Source organism: Moschus berezovskii, chromosome 21 (assembly GCF_049115385.1).
Source record: "Moschus berezovskii isolate FMDL1 chromosome 21, NW_MosBer_1.0, whole genome shotgun sequence".
In the NCBI taxonomy this organism is placed as follows: domain Eukaryota; kingdom Metazoa; phylum Chordata; class Mammalia; order Artiodactyla; family Moschidae; genus Moschus; species Moschus berezovskii.
Window position 1 is genome coordinate 42107544 of NC_142480.1, and position 22716 is coordinate 42130259.

Sequence of the window (22716 nt, forward strand, 5' to 3'; positions counted from 1 at the left end):
ACATTCAATAAACTAAAATCATGGCATCTGGTCCCATAACATCATGGCAAATAGATGGGGAAAAAGTGGAAACAGTGACAGACTTTATTTTCTTGGGCTCCATAATCACTGCAGATGATGACTGCATTCGTCAAATTAAGAGACACTTGCTCCTTGCAAGACAAGCTATAACAAACGTTTCTTCAGTCATTCAGTCATGTATGGCTCTTTGTGAACTCATGGACTACAGCACGCCAGCCTTCCCTTTCCTTCACCATCTCCCAGAGTCTGCTCAAACTCATGTCCTTTGAGTTGGTGATGCCATCCAACCATCTAATCCTCTGTTGTCCCGTTCTCCTCTTGCCCTCAATTTTTCCCAGCATCATGGTCTTTTCCACTGAGTTGGCTCTTCGCATCAGGTGGTCAAAATATTGGAGCTTATTTTCAGCATCAGCCCTTCCAATGAATATGCAGGATTGATTTCCTTTAATATTGACTGGTTTGATCTCCTTGCAGTCCAAAGGACTCTCAAGAGTCTTCTCTAGCACCACATTTCAAAAGCGTCAGTTCTTCACTGCTCAACCTTCTTTTTGGTGCAACTCTCACATCCATATATGACTGCTGGAAAAACAAGTAGCTTTTACTCTCACATACGGGATATCAAATTTGCTTCACACATTGTCTGCTATATTTAGACTCTTGGTTCATACTCCATGTAACCACATACTGTGGTAATTAAATACAATTAGAAACAAAGCTTTATTTTAAGGATATGGTTTGCCTACCAGCAGCATAGGAATGTTCCATTTTCTCCAGACCCTGTTACCCTGGTATGACATCTCAAAACTCAGAAACTTACTTGTTGATATGATTATCAATTTTGTTTTAGCTCAGTTTGAACAGAATAGCAAAAAATGAAGGGGCCAGTTTTATCAGGTTTCTTTAGGGAGAGAAAGGAAATCTATTAGAAGACAAAGTACATGCAGCTTGTGGGCTCTTTGAGTCACTCATTTCTTGCAGGAATTTTCTTGTATTTGTTTTCAAGTATGATCTTCATTCATATAATAACCAGTAACAGAAGAAACTAATTTGAAACGATGGCTTCCTTCTACTCAGAAAATCTGAACACAAAGGAACCAATGTGAACTGCAAAGATCAGGGTGCCAAACTTTTAAGAATATTTTAGGTTTGAAAATAATAACTAGTATTGTTTTTTCAAGAGTATATTTTTACCCTAATAAATAATCTTTTCCAGAAAGCTTCTAGTGTTGCCACCTCCTGCTGGAAGCCTGGGATGCTGGAATCAGGCAACTTCCTGTCTGTCTTTACAGGACACTGGGCTGCACTCTAAGAATATCTTGGCTCTCCCCAGGATCTGGACCATCACAGCATAGAAATTGGTAACAGTTTTGTTTTGCCTGTTGAAACATTTAATGACAAAAGTTCCTGATGTGGCTGAAGTGTGGAGCCCAATGATGATTTCTTTAAGAAATGTGCATCCTAGTTCCCCACATGAAGGTGAGCCCTCAGTCCAACGATCAGAGACCCTGCATGTGTGTGGCCTGGGCCTGCTAGGAGAGCAGCTTTCAGCTAGTTTAAACCTGACCAAGTTCTGTCTACATGGTAGACTGAGACCTCTCCAATTCCTGTCTAGGGGTTCCCTTGTGGCTCAGATGGAAAAGAATCTGCCTGCAGGAGATCCAGGTTTGATCCCTGAGTTGGGAGGATCACCTGGAGAAGTGAATGGTTACCAACTACCAATGGACAGAAGAGCCTGGCAGGCTACAGTCCATGGGGTCACAAGTGTCAGATGCGATAACGTTTTCATTTCAATTTTCAAGTCCTGTCTACATTGATTATGTTTAGACAAGACCATGTGGTTTCTGCAGTGAGAACATTTAGACCTGACCTGTACTCTGTGCACTGGGACGTGGAGACCCGGGTGGAGACCTGGCCTGGCCTCTGTCCTGGAAAACTCCGCGCCTGCGTCTGAACGTCAGTGCTCAGATGCCTGGGGCTGGGGCTGGGGTGGGCTTCTCTGGGTACCGTGATCCACTCTGAGTGGGCTCCATGGTCCTCCCGGGGGTCAGTGCTGCGGTGGGGCTCCTAGTCTGTCCCCTGCCAGGTTCACCTCCCTGGGGCTCCTGGAGACCCCTCAGGGGGCTTCCTGGTAATTGTTCCAATTTTCCAGCACATTCAGGTTGAGTAGGGAGGCAGGTTCACCTGGTAAATTGGTTCCAGGGCGCAGGGATCGGGCAAAAAGTCAGTGGGCAACAGGCAGCTGTGGTCTCCTCCAGTCGACTCTCTCCTCCGAAGAGAATGGAGCTGCCCCTCGTCTCTCAGCCCAGCTCCCCTGTTTTCTCAGCACCTCAGCGGGACAAGAGAGACAGAGCCTGCCAGAACCCAGGTAGAGTGTTCACCTCTAGCATGAGCTTTCACACCAGCAAAAAGTCACACAGAACCACAGTGAAATCAGGAGGGGCCTGACTTCTCAGGGACAATTGTGGGGAGAGGAAATGATCCCTACACTTCTTTCTAGGATCCTTGGGGGTCCCAGAGACCTGGCTTGTTTACATATTGGGGGCCCTCTGACCACAGTCATGGTTTCCTTGTCCTGACTGAGGGAACGTGTGACCCCAGGTGGGAGCGTCTAGGGACTGTGTGAGTCTCACGCTAGCTACATGGGTCAGGATCACGTGTATGGGGAGACCAGACACACACAAAGCTAAGAAAAAGGGAAGAATACATGAGAGCTTCACTTGCATGCAAGAATTAATGCTTTATGGTGTTCACTTTACACAGGCCTGTGCCGTTTGCCTGTTTACCCCTGCGAGGTTCACCCTCTGTGGGGCTCCTGGGGCTCCCTCAGGTGGCCACCTGGTAATTATTCCAATTTTTCAGCACATTCAGGTTTAGTAGGGAGGCAGGTTCACCCTGGTGAATTGATTGCAGGGCACATGGATCCAGCAAAAAGCCAATGGGCAGCAGGTGAGGTCGCTGCTGTGATCTTCCAGTCAACCGTCCATCCTGAGCAGACAGCAGACCTGCCCCTCATTTCCCAGCTCTGCGTCTGGCATGTTTTCTCAATGCCTCAGTGGAACAAGAAAGGACCAAGCCTGCCAGAACCAAGGTAGTATGTTCAACATTATCATGACAGCTGTAAAAACAGTTAATATCACGCAGAACCAAACGGAAGAGAGGAGGACTTCTCTGGGAAAAGCATCGGGAGAGGAGACCAACCCCACACTTCTTTCTACCATCCTAGGAGATTACAGGAACCCACTTGTTTTCACCTTAGGGGCCAAGCAGAGACCTGGTGTCCTAACCAAGGGTCATGCTACCCCAAGTGCAGGGTCTGGGGTCTGTGTGGGTCTCACCCCATCCACATGGGTCAGGATCCTGTGTACATGGAGGCCACATATCTGCTCTTTGCCTGCAGTGTGTCCTGTCCCCTCGGAGATTCCCAGCGTCTGAATTGAGGGTGCTGCCCTGACTAACCTGTGGTCCTTTTGCTTCTCTTCACCTTGTCGCATCCACATGAGGTCAGGCAGGTTGCTGCTCTGTGTTCTGCCGAGTGAAAACCTTTGGTAGTGTCATATTAATATCAGCATATCCCGAATCTAATCATAGGGGTCACCACTGTCTGGTGTCCCCTGGACCGAGCTCAAGTAATTTAATTTGTTATCTTTTATTGGAGCAGAGTTGATTTCCGGTGCTTTGTTTGTTTTAGGTGTACATGAACTTCCTTCAGTTATACATAGACATATATCTATCCTTTTACTGGTTTTTCCCTCATATAGGATATTGCCATCTTTTTCAGTAGAGTTGCCTGTTCTACTTATTCCATAGGTCCTTTTTCATTATCAACTTGCTATATATCAGTGAGTATATTTTCACACCAAACTCGTAATTTATCCCTCCCCTCTAACTTTGTTTTGATAATCGTAATTTGGTTTTCTCAGTCTATGAGTCTGTTTCTGTTTTGTACTCTAGTTTATTGGTGTGAATTTAAAGATCCCACCTGTCTGTGATATCTTAGGATAGTAGTCTTTCTCCCTGACTTACCTTACTTAGTATGAAATGTCTTGGTATATCTATGCTGCTGCCAATATCATTACTTTTTCTGTTTTACGACTGAGTAGTATTCCAGTGTATAGACGTACCATGTAGTCTTCATTTTTCTGTCACTGGACATTTTGGTGGATTCCATGTCTTGGCTGTTGTAAATGGTGCTACCTTGAAAACTGGGGTGCATGTGTCATTTCAAATGATCTAAGTCTGGGAAGGGATTGCAGGATCATATGATACCTCTATGTTTAGTTTTTCAGAGAACCTCCTTGCTGTTTTCCACAGTGGCTTCACCATTTACATCCCCACCGAGACTGTAGGATTCCCTTTACTGTACATTCTCTGCAGTGTTTATTCTTTGTAGATGATGGCCACTGTGACCAGTGTGAGATGATACCTCATTGTAGTTTGATTGGCATTGATTTAATAATTGCTGATGTGGAGCATCTTTCCTTGTGCTTTTATTATTTTATACCTTATGAGTACAATTTACCTCTTGAAACTGACTTCTTCAAACTTGGCCCTGTTTGGAATTCTTTTCTCATAACTTACCCCAGGACATTTCTTAAGGTCAGATTTCATTTACAGCCTTGTCTGACTTGTGACTAGTAAGAGCCCTTCAGCATCTGTTTTATGGCTTCCTAGGTGGCTCAGTGGTAAAATATGCGCCTGCAATGCAAGAGACTTGCAGGAGACACGGGTTCAATCCCTGTGTCAGGAAGATCCCCTGGAGCAGGAAATGGTAACCCACTCCAGTATTCTTGCCTGGGAAATCCCGTGGACAGAGTAGCCTGATGGGCTACAGACCATGGGGTCCCAAAGAGTTGGACACAACTGAGTGACTAAACAACAACAGCACCTGTTTTAATGTGTATATATTGATCTGAACCAGCTAATTACTCCCTGCTCCCCCTTTCCATTTTGGCACCTATAACTTTCTTTCCTAAGTCTGTGATGTTTCTCTTTTGTAATGAAGTTCATTTGTATCTATTTTCAGATTCCACCAGAAAGGGTATTCTATGATATCTGTCTTTCCCTGTCTCACTCACTTCACTTAGTATGGTTACCTCTGGTTTCTTCCCTGTGACTGGAAACGGCATTGTTTCATCCTTATGTATGTCTGAGTAATGCTGCACTGGCTATATGTGCCCCGTTTCCTGTATCCTTCCATCTGTCCTAGTATACTTGACTTGCTTCCTTGTCTTGGCTATTGTACCTAGTGCTGCCATGATTTGGGGTTGCAAGTGTGTTTTTAAATTTTGGTTTTCTCTGTATCTAAGCCTAGGTATGAAATTGTTGTATCACTTGGTACTTCTATATTTAGTTTTTTAAGACCCTCCATAATGTATTCCCTAGTGGGTGTACCATTTTATATTCCTACCAAAAGGGTAGGAGGGTTTCCTTCTCTTCACACACTCTGCAGAATTTATTGCTGTATGTTTTTTGATATGGCCATTCTGATCAGTGTTACGTGACACCTCGTTGTACATTTGATTTGTTTTTCTCTAAGAACTCGTGACGCTGAGCATCTTTTTATATGCTTTATGGCCATCTCTATGACCTCTCTGGAGAAATGTGCATCTAGATCTTTGAGCATTTTTAATTGAGTTTTTTGTTGTTGTTTATGCTGGGCTGTACTAGTGATTTGTATGTGTTTGTTTCAGGTGTACAGGAACTTGGTTCAGTTATATTAATACGTGATATATATCTATTCTCATTTGGGTTCTTTTTTCATATAGGTGATTAGAGTGTGTTCAATAAACTTCCCTATGCTATTCTGTAGGTACTTGATGATCATCTATTTGATGTATATTAATGTGTATATGATTTCTGTTCATTTCCAAGGCAAACCATTCAATATTATAGTAATCCAAGCCTATGCTCCAACCAGTAATGCTGAAGAAGCCAAAGTTGAACGGTTGTATGAAGACCTACAAGACCTCTTAGAACTAACACCCAAAAAGATGTCCTTTTCATTATAAGGGACTGGAATGCAAAAGTAGGAAGTCAAGAAACACCTGGAGTAACAGGCAAATTTGGCCTTGGAGCACGGAATGAAGCAGGGCAAAGGCTAATAGAGTTTTGCCAAGAGAACGCACTGGTCATAGCAAACACCCTCTTCCAACAACACAAGAGAAGACTCTACACATGGACATCACCAGATGGTCAACACCGAAATCAGATTGATTATATTCTTTGCAACCAAAGATGGAGAAGCTCTATACAGTTAGCAAAAACAAGACCAGGAGCTGACTGTGGCTCAGATCATGAGCTCCTTATTGCCAAATTCAGACTGAAATTGAAGAAAGTAGGGAAAACCACTAGACCATTCAGATATGACCTAAATCAAATCCCTTACAATTATACAGTGGAAGTAAGAAATAGATTTAAGGGACTAGATCTGATAGATAGAGTGCCTGATGAACTATGGACAGAGGTTCGTGACATTGTACAAGAGACAGGGACCAAGACCATCCCCATGGAAAAGAAATGCAAAAAAACAAAATGGCTGTCTGAGGAGGCCTTACAAATAGCTGTGAAAAGAAGAGAAGTGAAAAACAAAGGAGAAAAGGAAAGATATAAGCATCTGAATGCAGAGTTCCAAAGAATAGCAAGGAGAGATAAGAAAGCCTTCTTCAGCGATCAATGCAAAGAAATAGAGGGAAACAACAGAATAGGAAAAACAAGAGATCTCTTCAAGAAAATTAGAGATATCAAGGGAACATTTCATGCAAAGATGGGCTCAATAAAGGACAGAAATGGTATGGACCTAACAGAAGAAGAAGATATTAAGAAGAGGTGGCAAGAATACACAGAAGAACTATACAAAAAAGATCTTCACGACCAAGATAATCACGATGGTGTGGTCACTCACCTGGAGCCAGACATCTTGGAATGTGAAGTCAAGTGGGCCTTAGAAAACATCACTACGAACAAAGCTAGTGGAGGTGATGGAATTCCAATTGAGCTATTTCAAATCCTGAAAGATGATGCTGTGAAAGTGCTGCACTCAATATGCCAGCAAATTTGAAAAACTCAGCAGTGGCCACAGGACTGGAAAAGGTCAGTCTTCATTCCAATCCCAAAGAAAGGGAATGCCAAAGAATGCTCAAACTACCGCACATTTGCACTCATCTCACACGCTAGTAAAGTCATGCTCAAAATTCTCCAAGCCAGGCTTCAGCAATATGTGAACCATGAACTCCCAGATGTTCAAGCAGGTTTTAGAAAAGGCAGAGGCACCAGAAATCAAATTGCCAACATCCGCTGGATCATGGAAAAAGCAAGAGAGTTCCAGAAAAACATCTATTTCTGCTTCACTGACTATGCCAAAGCCTTTGACTGTGTGGATCACAATAAACTGTGGAAAATTCTGAAAGAGATGGGAATACCAGACCACCTGACTTGCCTCTTGAGAAACCTGTATGCAGGTCAAGAAGCAACAGTTAGAACTGGACCTGGAACCACAGACTGGTTCCAAATAGGAAAAGGAGTATGTCAAGGTTGTGTATTGTCACCCTGCTTATTTAACTTGTATGCAGAGTATATCGTGAGGAACTCTGGGCTGGAAGAAGCCCAAGCTGGAATCAAGATTGCTGGGAGAAAAATCAATAACCTCAGATATGCAGATAACACCACCCTTATGGCAGAAAGTGAAGAGGAACTCAAAAGCCTCTTGATGAAAGTGAAAGAGGAGAGTGAAAAGGTTGGCTTGAAGCTCAACATTCAGAAAACGAAGATCATGGCATCTGGTCCCATCACTTCATGGGAAATAGATGGGAAAACAGTGGAAACAGCGTCAGACTTTATTTTTTTGGGCTCCAAAATCACTGCAGATGCTGATTGCAGCCAGGAAATTAAAAGACGCTTACTCCTTGGAAGGAAAGTTATGACCAACCTAGATAGCATATTAAAAACAGAGACGTTACTTTGCCAACCAAGGTCCGTCTAGTCAAGGCTATGGTTTTTTCCGTGGTCATGTATGGATGTGAGAGTTGGACTGTGAAGAAAGCTGATCGCCGAAGAATTGATGCTTTTGAACTGTGGTGCTGGAGAAGACTCTTGAGAGTCCCTTGTACCGCAAGGAGATCCAACCAGTCCATTCTAAAGGAGATCAATCCTGGGTGTTCATTGGAAGGATGGATGCTAAAGTTGAAACTCCAATACTTTGGCCACCTCATGCGATGAGTTGACTCACTGGAAAAGCGTCTGATGCTGGGAGGGATTGGGGGTGGGAGGAGAAGGGGATGACAGAGCATGAGATGGCTGGATGGCATCACCGACTTGATGGACATGAGTTTAAGTAAACTCCGGGAATTGGTGATGGACAGGGAGGCCTGGCGTGCTGTGATTCATGGGGTCACAAAGAGTCAGACACGACCGAGTGACTGAACTGAACTGAATGTGTGTATGTTAATTCCAATCCCTTAAATTATCCCGCCTGCATCTGGAGGACAACAGGCACTCCAGGTCCATCGTGGAGGCACATGGCCTGCCACATGCTCCCAGCTGTCTCAGCACCAGGACACTCCAGCCTTGGGAACCAAGCCAACCAGGCTCCAGGGATGTGACACTAGCCTTTCTTAAAAAAAATTTTTGACCCTTTCCTACTTAAAGTCTTTTTTTTATTTTTAAAAATTTTTATTAATTAATTTTCGTTGGAGAATAAGTACTTTACAATATTGTGATGGCTTTTTACATACATCAACATGAATCTGAGTTGTCCCAGAGTACCAGCTTTGGGTGCCCTGCTTCATGTATCAAATTTGTGCTGGCTGGCTGTTTTCCATGTGCTAATGTACATGTTTCAATGCGATTCTCTCTCTCAAATCATCCCACACTTTCCTCCTCCCACTGAGTCCAAAAGTCAGTTCTTTACATCAGTGTCTCTGATCAGAGTCCGCGTTTCTTTTTAGTTTTTTCTGTTTTTTCCATCATTTGAAGTGGAGAATGTAGGTGAATTACTATCTTGTGTGTGTTTTTTTTTCCTTCTACCACAACTTGTTTCACTTCTATTAATACAAAAATGTGTATATATTTTGGGTTTTTTCCCATATAGGTTATTACAGAGTGTGGAGTAGGTTCCTTGTGTTATATAGTGGGTCCTGGTCATTTATTTTATAAGCAGCATTGTGCATATATTAGTCTGAAGTTGCTCATTTCTCCATGCCCCACATCTTTATAGCTTGGTGACTGGAAATTTCTAAGTCTATGAGGCAGTGTCTCCAGGCAAGAAATTCATTTTTATGCATCTTTAGATTCCACCTAGGAGCAATATCATAGGATACTCATTTCTCCCTGTCTGCCTTAATTCACTTGGAATGATCATCTCTACTTTCTCTCCCATGGCTGAACGTGGCATTATTTCCTACTTCTTTATTATTGAGAAATATTGTATTATGTATATGTACCCCATTGTCTGTATCCATTTATCTGTTCTTCTACAATTAACTTGGTTCCCTGTCTTAGCTATTGTACGTAGTGGGGCCAAAATTGCAGGGTTACCCATCTCTTTTAAAATTTTGGTTGTCTTCACCTGGCATTGTCGATGCCATCCCAGTCCAGACATGAGACACAGCCTGCTCAGTCTCCAGGGATGGGATAGCAGCCAAGAGAGGGAGGTTGCAGGGAATAAAGTAGGCATTGCTTTTTTTCTTTTTCTTTTCCTCATGCCAATCCTGTGTTGGAATATAGTCAATCTGTAGTTTTGTGTTTACTGTCAGTGTAAAACATTTGATTCAGTATTGACATATACATAGAGGATGTCTGTTCTTTGGCTTCTTTTTCCATAGAATTTACTGCAGAAGGTCGAGTGAAGTTCCATGTGCCTATATGGACCGCATCTTCCTTAAGCTTTAATCTGTCAGTGCACATTTTGATTGTGTGTCTCAGCTATTTTAAGTAGTGCTGCAGTGAACACTGTGTGTGGGGGGGTGTCATTTTGAATGATGGTTTTATCAGGATACCAGGCCCAGGTGTGGGAATGTCAGGTCCCAGGCGTAGTTCTCTTGAAAGTGTTCTTTTTTTGGCATGTCTGTCCCTTTCTAGTGACTATTGCCAATGTCCCTTCCAACCAATGGTGTAGGGAGGTTCCCTCTCCTCCTGGCCCTCTCCCCCATTTATTGTTTGTGGACTTCTGAGGGTGGTCATTCTGACTGATGGGATTTGATTTCTTGCTGTTGTTTTGACTGGCATTCCTCCTGTAATAATTCGGGATGCTGAGCATCTTGTCCTGCGAATGTATGGTTTTTTACTTTTTTTTCTCCTTCATGGTTGTGTGGAAAATATACCTGTTGCAGTTAACGTTTTGATAGTGGGTTGTGCTTGTAATTTATTTCTGGAATATTCCTAGGACCTTTCCTGAAGGCAACTGTCATTAACAGCCCCTGAAGTCTTGTGAATTGGAGCTGCCAGTAAGCACAGGTCAGGCTTCCCTGGTGGCTCAGATGGTAAAGAATCCAACTGAAATGCAGGAGGCCCAGCTTCAATCCCTGGGTCTGGAAGGTCCCCTGGAGAGGGGAATGGCAACCCACTCCACTATATTCTTGCCTGGAGAATCCCACGTTCAGAGTAGCCTGGTGGGTAGGCACAGGTGGTCAAGATGTAGTTACAGAAAATGTCCACATGGGAGCAGCAGTTTTCATTCCCGACTGGTTCTTGGGGCAACCAGAACCTAAGAAAGAGTTGGCTTCCTAAGCTGGAGTGGAATGTGCCTGAGCAAACTCCCAAGGGCCTGTGTCTCACAACTCGTTCCCCCTAAAGCTTCACCCCTTTCCTCAGACTTTCCTTATCTCAACTGGGGCCACAGCACCCTGCTGAGGTGCTAGGAGGCTGCACTCTCAAGAAGGAGGCTTAAGCTGGGAACCCCAGCCCCAGGAGAACTGAAAGCTAGGTGGCATTTCCAGGTTCTTGAGGCCAGACGGTCGTCACATCCTTTGGGTGCACTAGGGACTATGGTCCCTGTCAGAGCAAACCAGAAGGTGTAAGTTTAAGAGGGGGCTCAATTAAGGGCACCCTGTCTGGTGGTTTCAATTCCACCCCAGTCCAGCCTTTGGACCAAAGCCTGCTCAGGCTGCAGTGATGGGATAGCAGCCAGAATCAGAAAAGCCAACAGGAATAAACTAGGCAAGGTTTTTCTTTTTTTATTCTTTTCTTTAATTTCACGCCTATGGCATGCTAGAGTATAGTTGGTGTGCAATGTTGTGTGTGTTGTCAGTATCCAGCTACCTGATTGAATTATGACATATATGTAGAGCACATTTATTCCTTTTAAGATTCATCTGCTGTAAAAGTTATTGCAGAAGGTGGAGTAAGTTCTCTGTGCTGAATATTGTGTCCTTGTGGAGTATCTATTACATGTACAGATTTCTGTGGATATGGTAGAGATATGGATTTCTGTGGAAGGAACAAAGGGGAAGGAGATAATCCTTGTGGATTATCTATTACAGATATACATTTCTGTGTATATGTTAGTCGTGACTTCCTAATTCATCTTTGGCCCTTTGGGCTTTTTACGTTGTAATTGAATTCCTTTGTATCTTTTTTCTTTTTTGCCTAGAAGGGATATCAGTTGCTGTACTCTTCCTCTGTCTGTCTGACTTTAGTGCTTGATCCTCCAAGATATATCCCTGTGGCCACCAGTGGCATAATTTCATAATTTCAGTAGTAGTTTTTCATGGTTGAGTAATAGTTCATTTTCATCATTCTTTTTAAGCTTTAATCTGAAGGTGAACATTTTGCTGGGTCTGTGTTCAGGATATTTTAACTAGTGCTGAAGTGAACGTTGGGGTGCATATGACTTCTTGAAAGATGGTTTTCTTGGGATATAGGCAAATGTATGGAAATGTCAGATGGTAGGCTTAGCTCACATTTATTGTTTGTAGACTTTTGAGGATGGCCAGTCTGGTGAGTTTCTTGTTGTCATTTTGGTTGGCATTCCTCCTGTTATAATTAGGGATGCTCAGCATCTTGTCCTGTGGCAGTAAGTTTTTCTTTTTTTTTTTTCTCCTTCATGGTTGTGAAGAAAATTTACCTCTTATTGTTGATTTTTTGAAAGTTAGTTGGATTTGTAATTTTTTCTGCAATACTCGCCCCAGGACCTTTCGTGAAGGCATGTGGTGAGGAAGTCGTTCAGTTGTGTCTGACGCTTTGTGACCCCATGGATGTAGCCTCTCAGGCTCCTCTGTCCATAGAATTCCCCAGGCAAGGATACTGGAGTGGGTTGCCATTCCCTTCTCCAGGGATTGAACCCGGGTCTCCTGCATCGCAGGCAGATTCTTTACCATCTGAGCCACCAGGGAAGCCTTCCTGAAGGCAGCTGTCATTAACAGCCCCCAAGCTCTTGAGAGTCCCTTGTACTGCAAGGAGATCCAACCAGTCCATTCTAAAGGAGATCAATCCTGGGTGTTCATTGGAAGGACTGATGCTAAAGCTGAAACTGCAATACTTTGGCCACCTCATGCGACGAGTTGACTCACTGGAAAAGACTCTGATGCTGGGAAAGGTTGGGGGCGGGAGGAGAAGGGGACGACAGAGAATGAGATGGCTGGATGGCATCACCGACTCTGTGGACATGAGTTTGAGTGCACTCCGGGAGTTGGTGATGGACAGGGAGGCCTGGCGTGCTGTGATTCATGGGGTCGCGGAGAGTCGGATAGGACTGAGCGACTGAACTGAACTGAACTGAGGTCTGTTGAATTGGAGGGAACAATAAGCACGGGTGGCCAAGTCGCAGTTACAGAAAATGTCCACAAGGGGGCAGCACTTTCCCACACCCAACTCAGGCAACCAGAGCGTAAGTTTGGGCTTCCTAGGCTGTGAATTAGAGTGGAATGTGCCTGAACATGGAACAATAGACTGGTTCCAAATGGGAAAAGGAGTATGTCAAGGCTGTATATTGTCACCCTGCTTATTTAACTTATATGCAGAGTACATCATGAGAAACGCTGGGCTGGAAGAAGCACAAGCTGGAATCAAGATTGCCGGGAGAAATATCAATAACCTCAGATATGCAGATACCACCACCCTTACGGTAGAAAGTGAAGTAGAACTAAAGAGCCTCTTGATGAACGTGAAAGAGGAGAGTGAAAAAGTTGGCTTAAATCTCAACATTCAGAAAACTAAGATCATGGCATCCGGTCCCATCACTTCATGGCAACTAGATGGGGGAACAGTGGATACAGTGGCTGACTATTTTGGGGGGCTCCAAAATCACTGCAGATGCTGTTTGCAGCCATGAAATTAAAAGACGCTTACTCCTTGGAAGGAAAGTTATGGCCAACCTAGACAGCATATTGAAAAGCAGAGACATTACTTTGTCAACAAAGGTCCGTCTAGTCAAGGGTGTGGTTTTTCCAGTGGTCATGTATGGATGTGAGAGTTGGACTATACAGAAAGCTGAGTGCCAAAGAATTGATGCTTTTGAACTGTGGTGTTGGAGAAGACTCTCGAGAGTACCTCGGACTACAAGAAGATCCAACCAGTCCATGATAAAGGAGATCAGTCCTGGGTGTTCATTAGAAGGACTGATGTTGCAGCTGAAACTCCAATACTCTGGCCACCTGATGCAAAGAGCTGAGTCATTTGAAAAGACCCTGATGCTGGGAAAGATTGAGGGCAGGAGGAGAAGGGGACGACAGAGGATGTGATGGTTGGATGGTATCACCGACTCAATGGATGTGAGTTTGGGTAAACTCTGGGAGCTGGTGATGGACAGGGAGGCCTGGCGTGCTGCAGTTCATGGGGTCGCAAAGAGTCGGACACGACTGAGTGGCTGAACTGAGCTGTGCCTGAACAAGGGCGTAGGCTTAATATTTCTTCCCCCTCAAGCTTCACTCCTTTCCTGCAACTAATCCCAGCCTGGATCACAGCACCCTGATGAAGTGCCTAGGAGGCTGCACTCTCAGAAAAGAGACTTAAGCTGGGGACCCCAGCACCAGGAGATGTGGAAGCTAGGATACTTTTCCAAGGTCATTGAGGCCAAAGTGTCAGGACACCATCAATTGTGTACCCTAGGGACTGTGGTCTGTGCCACATCAAACCTGAGTACAGATTTCAGAGGGGCCTTAATGAAGAGCAACCAGCCTGGTCGATTTGACCCCACCACAGTCCAGCCATGAAAACAACCTGCTGAGGCTCCAGGAATGGGATGAAAGCCCAAGTCAGGTGAATATTTCATATGTGAAAATAGAATTTTCTGTATATACTATATGAACACATGAGTGCAAATTTAATTAATGAAAATACAATTTTCTATATTTCATATATGAAAATATATGTGCATATTTAATGTACAAATATATAATTTTCTATTTCTTATATGAAAGTGATACATGTGTGAATTTTCATGTATCAAAAGATGAGTGCATATTTTATGGATGAAAAGTAGAATTTTTGATATTTCATATATGAAGAGATGGGTGCATGTATTACAAATGAAAATATACTCTTCTATATTTCTTATATAAAAACATGGGTGCATAGATGAAAATGGAATTTTCCATGTTTCATGTATAAAAACACATGTGAGTATTTCAAAGATGAAAACAGAATTCTCTATACTTCATATATAAATCATGGGTGCATACTTCAAGGATGAAAATAGAACTTTTATGATGTCATGTATGAAAACATGGTGCATATTTCATGGGTGAAGATGGAATTTTTAGTATTTCATATATGAAAACATGGGTACATAGTTCATGGATGAATATAGAATTTTCTATATTACATTTATGAAAACATGGATGCATATTTCATATATGAAAACATTTTTGATAGTTCATATATGAAGCTATGGGTGCATATTTCATATGAAAATAGAAGTTTTTATATTTCATATATGAAGCTATGGGTATGTATTTCATATGAAAATAGAATTTTTTATATTTCATATATGACACTATAGGTGCATATTTCATGTATGAACATAGAATGTTCCATATTTCTCATATGAAAATATGGGTGCATGTCATACATAGAATTTTTTATATTTCACAGATGAAAATATAAGTGTATATTTCATATATGAAAATTTTCTGTATTTCACAGATGAAAATATGTGCATATTTCATATATGAATAGAGAATTTTCTATATTTCACAGATAAAAATATAAGTGCATATTTCATATGTGAAAGAGTATTTTTCTCTATTTCATAAATGCAAAGATAGGTGCAAATTTCATACATGAAAGTAGAATTTTCTGCATTTCGTATAGGATAGTATAAGCCCAAGTGTGGTAATGTCAGATCCTAGGCTTGGTGTCTTGATAGCTTTTATTCAGGTGTGCCAGCATCGTCCTTAATTGTGGTTGTTGCCAGTGTACGTTCCCATCAACAGTGTGGGAGGTTTCCATTTACTCCAGACTCTCTCGTTTCTTGTTTGTAGACGTGAGTATGGCCATTCTGACTGGTGGGATTTGATTTCTCTTTGTCAGTTTGATTGGCATTGCTCCTGTAATGATTAGGAATGCTGAGCATCCTGCCCTAGGTGGAGGTATGGGGTTTGTTGGGGTTTTTTACCCTTTAAGGGTGTCGGGGAAATAGACCTGTGGCAACTGGCTTCCTGAAAGTCGTTTGTGTTTGGAATTTATCTTGCAGTACCCAAGACAGGACATTTCCTGAGGGCAGCCGTCAAGAACAGTCCCCCAGCCCTTGTGAATTAGAGGCGCCAGTAAGCACTGGTGGTCAGTTGTAGTTACAGGAAATTTCCACAAGGCGGCAGCACTTTTGATGCCCACCTCCGGCTCTTGAGGCAAACAGAGGCTTCGGGAAAGTCGGCTTCTCAGGCTGTGAAAGAGTGGAAGGTGCCTGAGCCACCAGTGAAGGGCTTGTGTCTCACTGCGTTTTCCTCTTAAAGCATCACACACACACCCTTCTTGATAGCATCACTTTTTCCACCTTTGCCCTCTTGATAGTTTTTTGTGAACATTCAGAGACTGTCCACATACTGGTTGTAGTCATTGTGTATTTCCACCCACAGCTTAGGGGATTCTTTTCCTTCCATGCTGTCTCCCATAGTTATAGTTTGTCAAATTTTGACAGTGGCCTTTGTGAGTGGTGGGATCTGATTTCCCGTTGTCGTTTTGATTGGCATTCCTGCAGCCATTAGGGATGCTGAGTATCTTGTCCTGTGGTGGAAGTTTGATTTTGTTTTGTTTTGTTTTGTTTTCTTTAAAGGGTGTGAGGACAATTAACCTTTGGCAGTTGGCTTCCTGACAGTTGGCTGGTTTGGGAATATATTTCTCCAATACCTGCCCCATGGCATTTCCTGAGGGCAGCTATCATTAACAGAACCACAGCCTTTGTGAATTGAGGTGTCTGTGTGCACTGGTGATCAAGTTGTAGTGACAGAAAATGTCCACAAAGGCCACAGCACTTTTGTGTGCCAAAAGTTGGTTCCTGGTGCAACCAGATCCTTAGGGCCCGTTAGCTTCCTGGGCTGTGAAATAGAGTGGAATGTGCCTGAGCAAGCAGGAAAGGGCTTGAGACTGACTACTTCGTCGCCCTAAAGCCTCACACAAGCTAATGTCCAGACTAATGCCTTCCAGGTCCAGAGCACACTGCTGAGGGCACTTAGGTGCCTAGAAGGCTGCCCTCTCCGGAAAGAGGCTTGAGCTGGGAACCCCAGCACCAGGAGAGGCCGAGGCTAGCTGAATCTTGTCTTCAAATTCCTGGAGGCCTTCATGCCATGTGGGACTCTGGTCCCAGCCAGAACATAACAGATAGTAGTCCTTTAAAAACTGTTCAACAAAGGGCACCGTGCCAGGCTGTGCCCACCCCTCCCCAGTCCAAAGTGGGACCCAAGCTTGCTCAGCCTCCAGGGATGGGATAGCATCCCAAGTCAGGGAGGTCATTTATAATAGAGGAGGCCCTGCTCTCCTTTCCTTTAACGTCTTGTCAATACTACATCGCAGCATAGCCGAGTTACAACACTGTGATTGTTGTCAGCATACAGCTGCTTGATTCAGGTATTTCATATCTATGGGGAATCTCTATTGTGTGTTTGGACTTTGTACAATAGCAAGTTGAGTGGAGTGCTTAGGATCAGGTCCTTGTGAAAACCCCCTATTTCCTGCAGCAAAAACATGAGCTCTGGTTCTCCTGCATGAAATACAGAATTCTCCATATTGCCTTTTCCCTGCACCTTCATCAGCAGTTATTGTTTGTCAAGTTTCTGATGATAGCCATTCTGCCTTCTGTGGGGTGATACCTTCCTGGGGTTTCAATTTGCTTTCCTAATATTTAGCGATGTTGACCTCTCTTCATGTGCTTTGTTTTCAAGGGAGAGTTCAACTCACCTCTCCAGATTAGCTTCTTCGAACTCAGACCTATTTTAAATTTTTTCTGATAACCACCCCTAGGACATTTATGGAGATCAGCTGTTTTTTACCTCCAGACTCTCTAACTCTGAGAATACTCAATGCCCAACAGCATAGCTTTTCAAGTTGTTGTATGGAAAATGGCCTCAAGGTGGCAGCTTTATTCAGCCCCACACATTTTATTTCCATGTAATTTCCATGTTATTTTATTTTAGAAAAGAGATGATTTCTGAATTTATATGTGTTTCAGGTGTACAGGAACTTGATTCGTTAGTGTTTAGGCGTTTATCTCTTCTCTTTCAAGTTCTTGCTCCCATCTAGGTGATTACAGTGTTGAGTAAACTTCCAACTACTATTCAGTAGGTCGTTTCCAATCATCTGTTTGATACATATATGTTTGTCCACGTTAATTCAAATCTCTTAATCTATTTTACCTATGTCTAGGGCTGGGGACTCGTGCAGAGGGCAAAGGGACTCCAGGAGCATCGTGGGGTCACATTGCCTGCCACATCCTCCCAGGATCCTGAGTCCCACAACAAGCTGTGGGCCCTCAAGCCTGCCCAGTCTCCAGAGATGTGATACCAGCCAAGGTAACCATGGGATGAGGGGAATACAGTCAGCATATATTTCTTTATTTTTTGTGTTTATCCAGTTATTTGAACTTGATATATGGGTTAATTACAGCATGGTGAGTTTTTTTTAATTCATAGTAATTTGATTCACTCATATATAATGTATATTTGTTGTGTTTTGAGTTCTTTTCCTGCGTAGGTGTTACAGAGAGTGGAGTATCATTCCTTTTGTGGGTCCTTGTGATTGATTTATTTTCTAAATAGTAGTGTGCATATGTTAGTTCAAGTGGCTCGTTTCTATGGACCCAATGTGTTTCTTCTCTGCTAATAATAAGTTCTTTTTTCTAAGTCTGTGGACTGTGTATCTTTGCTCAAGGAGCTCACATGTTTCCATTGTTAGATTCCACCTAGAAGTGATATCATATTATATTTGTTGCTCACTGTCTCTCTTACTTCAGCCGCTATGATCATCTCTACCTTCTTCCCTGTGCCTGAAGATGCCATTGTTTTTGCTCTTTATGGCTGAGTAATAAGCATTGTGTGTGTGTGTCCCATTTTCTTTATTCATTTCTGTGTCCTTCCACACTTAGGTTGCAGCAGTGTCCTTGCTGTGGAAACCGGTCTGGCCAGGATGGCATGGGTACCCTTTGCCATCTTTGAAAATGTCGCTTCTACCTGACTGTCCCAGGCATGCGACTGCTGTTTCTGAACACAATTTTATTTTTAGTTTTAAGGAACCTCCATATTGTTTTTTGCTAGTGGATGAACCATGAACATTTTTAATAATCTCCAGATTAATTTCTAGACAGGATCTTTATTTTTAAAACTTTCCCATTTCAATTTTACTGGTTTCTTCTTGATTGTTTTCTGTGTTTGTAGCTATCCATTCATTATTTCTTTTCAAACTGAAGTACAGTTGATTAATATTACTGTGTTTACTGAACATAGAGATTCAGTATTTTAATGGAATACACTCCACTTAAGGATATTACAAAATTGTGGCTATATTTTCCTCTGCTGCATACTATATGCTATTAGTTTACTTACATTATTCATAGTGTTTTTATCTCTTAACCTCTACCCCAGTCTGGCAATTCCCACAAACAAATCCCCACAGGTGTCCATTTATTTCTCTATTTGTGATTCTCTTTCTGTTTGGTTTTTGCTGTTGTTCAGTCATTCAGCCATGTACGACCCTTTGCAATCCCATGGACTGCAGCATGCCAGACTTTCTGTCCTTCACCATCTCCTGGAGTTTGCCATCCAGCCGTCTCACCCTCTGTCATTCCCTTCTCCTCCTGCCTTCAGTCTTTCTCAGCATCAGTGTCTTTTCCAATGAGTTGTCTCTCTGAATCAGGTGGCCAACGTATTGGAGCTTCGGTAACAGTCCTTCTGATGAGTATTCAGGGTTGATCTCCTTTAGGATGGACTGCTTGGATCTCCTTGCAGTCCAAGGGACTCTCAAGAGTCTTCTCCAGCACCACAGGTCGAAGGCATCAGTTCTTCAGTGCTCAGCCTTTTTTATTGTCTAGCTCTCATATCTATACATGACTACTGGAAAAACTACACAGACCTTTGTGGGTAAAGTAATGTCTCTGCTTTTTAATATGCTGTCTAGGTTTGTCATTGTTTTTCTTCCAAGGAGCAAGAGACTTTTAATTTCATGGTTGCAGTCACCATCCGCAGTGACTTTGGAGCCCAAGGAAATGAAATCTGCCAGTTTCCTTTATTTCCCCATCTGTTCTCCATGAAGTGATGGAACCAGATAGCATGATCTTCATTTTTTGAATGCTGATTTTTTTCACTCTCCTCTTTCACCTTCATCAAGAGGCTCTTTAATTTCTCTTCGCTTTCTGCCATAAGGGTGGTGTCATCTTCATATCTGAGGTTATTGATATTTCTCCTGGCATTTTGCATGATGTACTCTGCATAGAAGTTTAATAAGCAGGGTGACAATACACAGCCTTGACGTACTCATTTCTCAATTTGGAACCAGTCCATTGTTCCATGTCTGATTCTAACTGTTGCTTCTTGACCTGCATACAGGTTTCTCAGGAGGCAGGTAAAGTGCTTTGATATTCCCATCTCTTTCAAAGAATTTTCCACAGTTTATGGAGAAGGAAATGGCAACCCACTCCAGTATTCTTGCCTGGAGAATCCCTTGGACAGAGGAGCCTGGTGGGCTACAGTCCATGGGGTCACAAAGAGTCAGACACGACTGAGCGACTACACTACACTACTGCTACTAGACTGGGGTTCAAACTACAGTCAACTCTCACCTCCAAGGGTAGAGGAGAGAAAAGGTGGAGCTCAAATGGGCAATCAGCTAACAGTGCAGACATTGCTTGAGATTGGACTTTGGAGTGCAGGGGCGCACACTCAGGTGTGTGTACATACACACTGCATGCACGTCCACAGTGACTTCCTTCCGGACCCTTACTGGAAGACAAGTTTGGTTAATTGGCAAATAATTAGAAAGTGCTTAGAACATATGTTCTGCTCACTCCAAGAGACCTAAATGTGTTACTAAAAAGTAATGAGGCTGGGACTTCCCTGGTGGTCCAGTGCAGGGGGATGCAGGTTTGATCCTTGGTCGGGGAGCTAAGATCCCACATGCCTCTTGGCCCAAAACATAAGACAGAAACAATATTGTAACAAATTCAATAAAGACTTAAAAAAAAAAATTTTCCACAGTTTGTGGAAATTGATTTTCCACAATCAAAGGCTTTACTTCTTTGAAAGTTTTTAACTTTATGAAAGTTTTTAATTTTATGATTTAAAAATATATACCTGTATTTTATATATGACATATATACCTCTTTTTATGTATGAGCTATGTACCTATATTGTCATATAAGGGATATATACTGATATTTTCATAATACATATGTATTTATATTGCCATATATGAAATATATACCTCTATTTCCATATATGAAATATATATTTAATACTACTGAGCAAAATAGCAAGTGAAAATTGGAAAGTTTTAAAAATAGAAGATTCTATCAAGAAAAACTGATTTTGAGATTTTTAAAATCACATTAAGTAGTTTTACTCTTTTAATTTATGCTTTACAAAGAACTTATCAATGAAGTCAACGCAACTAATCTAAAAACAGGATAACCTTCTTATTTTCACTTAAGATGCTTCTGTCAATGTTCTCTGACAAAACATTTTATTTTCATTATTTCTGATGTCTACATATTGATTTAAGTTTACAGTTCCCTATAAATAGAAGTCATTCAGCAATCGTCTAGTTTCAAATTAAAACTTTTGTATGTATAAAGATGTAAGACTGTGTACTTGATTAGAAGGATTATCTTAAGTCTCTGAAAGCATTACTTAAAAGGCACAATGATTTTCATTATGGTCCATGGACTGGTATTTGCAAATCTACTAAGTCAGAAGCTCTGGAACTGCCATCTGATAATTTTAGTTAATAAGCCCTCCAGGTGATTCTGAAGCACTGAAGTTTTAGAACTATAGCCCTGGAAGTCCTGGCAAAACTCACATTTTACCAAGCCCAGGTTGTACGAATTAGTATCATTATATGTCACAGTAAAATTTTCATTCTTTTAGTTAAAGAACAATTGCAAATGAGTGCATTCTGCAAATATATATGTATATTTTCATATATGAAATACATACCAAGGTTTTCATATATGAAATAAATGCTGAACACTACTCAGCCATAATAAAGATTAAAATATGGCATTTTCAGCAATATAATCCTAGAGATTATCATAAGTGATATAAGTCAGAAAGACAAAGAGAAATACCATATGATATCACTTATATGTGAAATCTGAAGTATAACACCAATGAACTTATCTATGAAATGGAAACAGACTCACAGATACAGAGAATTAGTGTTTACCAGTGGGGATAGGCAGTGGGAGGGTCAAGATAGGTGTAGGGGATTAAGAGATAGAAACTACTTTGTATAAAATCAATAAGCTATAAGGATATATTATACAGCACAGGGAAATATAGTCTTTATTTGTAATGCCTTTCAATGGAGCATAATCCATAAAAATAGTGAATCAATAATGTTGTATACCCCAAACTAATATAGTATTGTAAATAAACTATACTTCAACTTAAAAAATTGTTGATGGCTATCTACACAAACAATAAAGTAATCAAAAAGAATAAAAATAAGCAAAATAAAAATGTAAAAATTTTAAAAATAGAAGATTCCATCAAGAAACTAATTTTGATGAGAATTTTTAAAAATCACATAAAGTAGCTTTACTCTTGTAATTTTTGCTTTCCAAGAACTCATTAGTCAAGTCAAGCCAACTAATCTAACTAACATTAAACCTTACCAAGCTGAGGGCACTAAGCACATTTTGTCACCAAATTTTTCCAAGATGCCTCTCATTGGCACAGGTTTCTTTAACCTTTCTTGTCACTGACAGCAACATCACGTGGTCTAATAGGTCCTAAGATCACATTACCAAGGGTTTTCTTTTTAAATGAGCAATTAAAAAAAAGTCATGCTGTACTTCATCTTGTCAATGTTAAATTCTCATTGGAGAGGAAGTCACTTGTGAAGCTCTTCGCCCCAAAGCCTTCTATTCTCAACCCAAGATGCTCCTGTCTTGCATTATTAGGAATTTGGGAACTACAAAATGAAGAGATTATTGTGTTGAAGGAGCTGGGAAGTGACCAGTTTGAAGCAGTCTCTCTGGGCAGGTGGGAGGGGCAGTATGATGTTCTGTTAAGATGATCAAGGAGGGCTCCATGCCAGATGATTTATTCCAGGAAGCCC

General features: G+C 41.8%; 1 long non-coding RNA gene across 1 annotated transcript in view; it reads right to left on the reverse strand.

Moving 5' to 3' along the window:
• Window positions 1–907: 907 nt before the first annotated feature.
• Window positions 908–22716, reverse strand: part of LOC148774542 (uncharacterized) — a 40235-nt gene continuing 18426 nt past the window's right edge. Inside the window, exons 2-4 of the long non-coding RNA XR_016035705.1 lie at window positions 3478–3546; window positions 2203–3095; window positions 908–1397 (exon numbers count right to left, since the gene is read on the reverse strand). This is a non-coding gene — a long non-coding RNA (uncharacterized LOC148774542). The remainder of the gene's footprint in view (window positions 1398–2202; window positions 3096–3477; window positions 3547–22716) is intronic.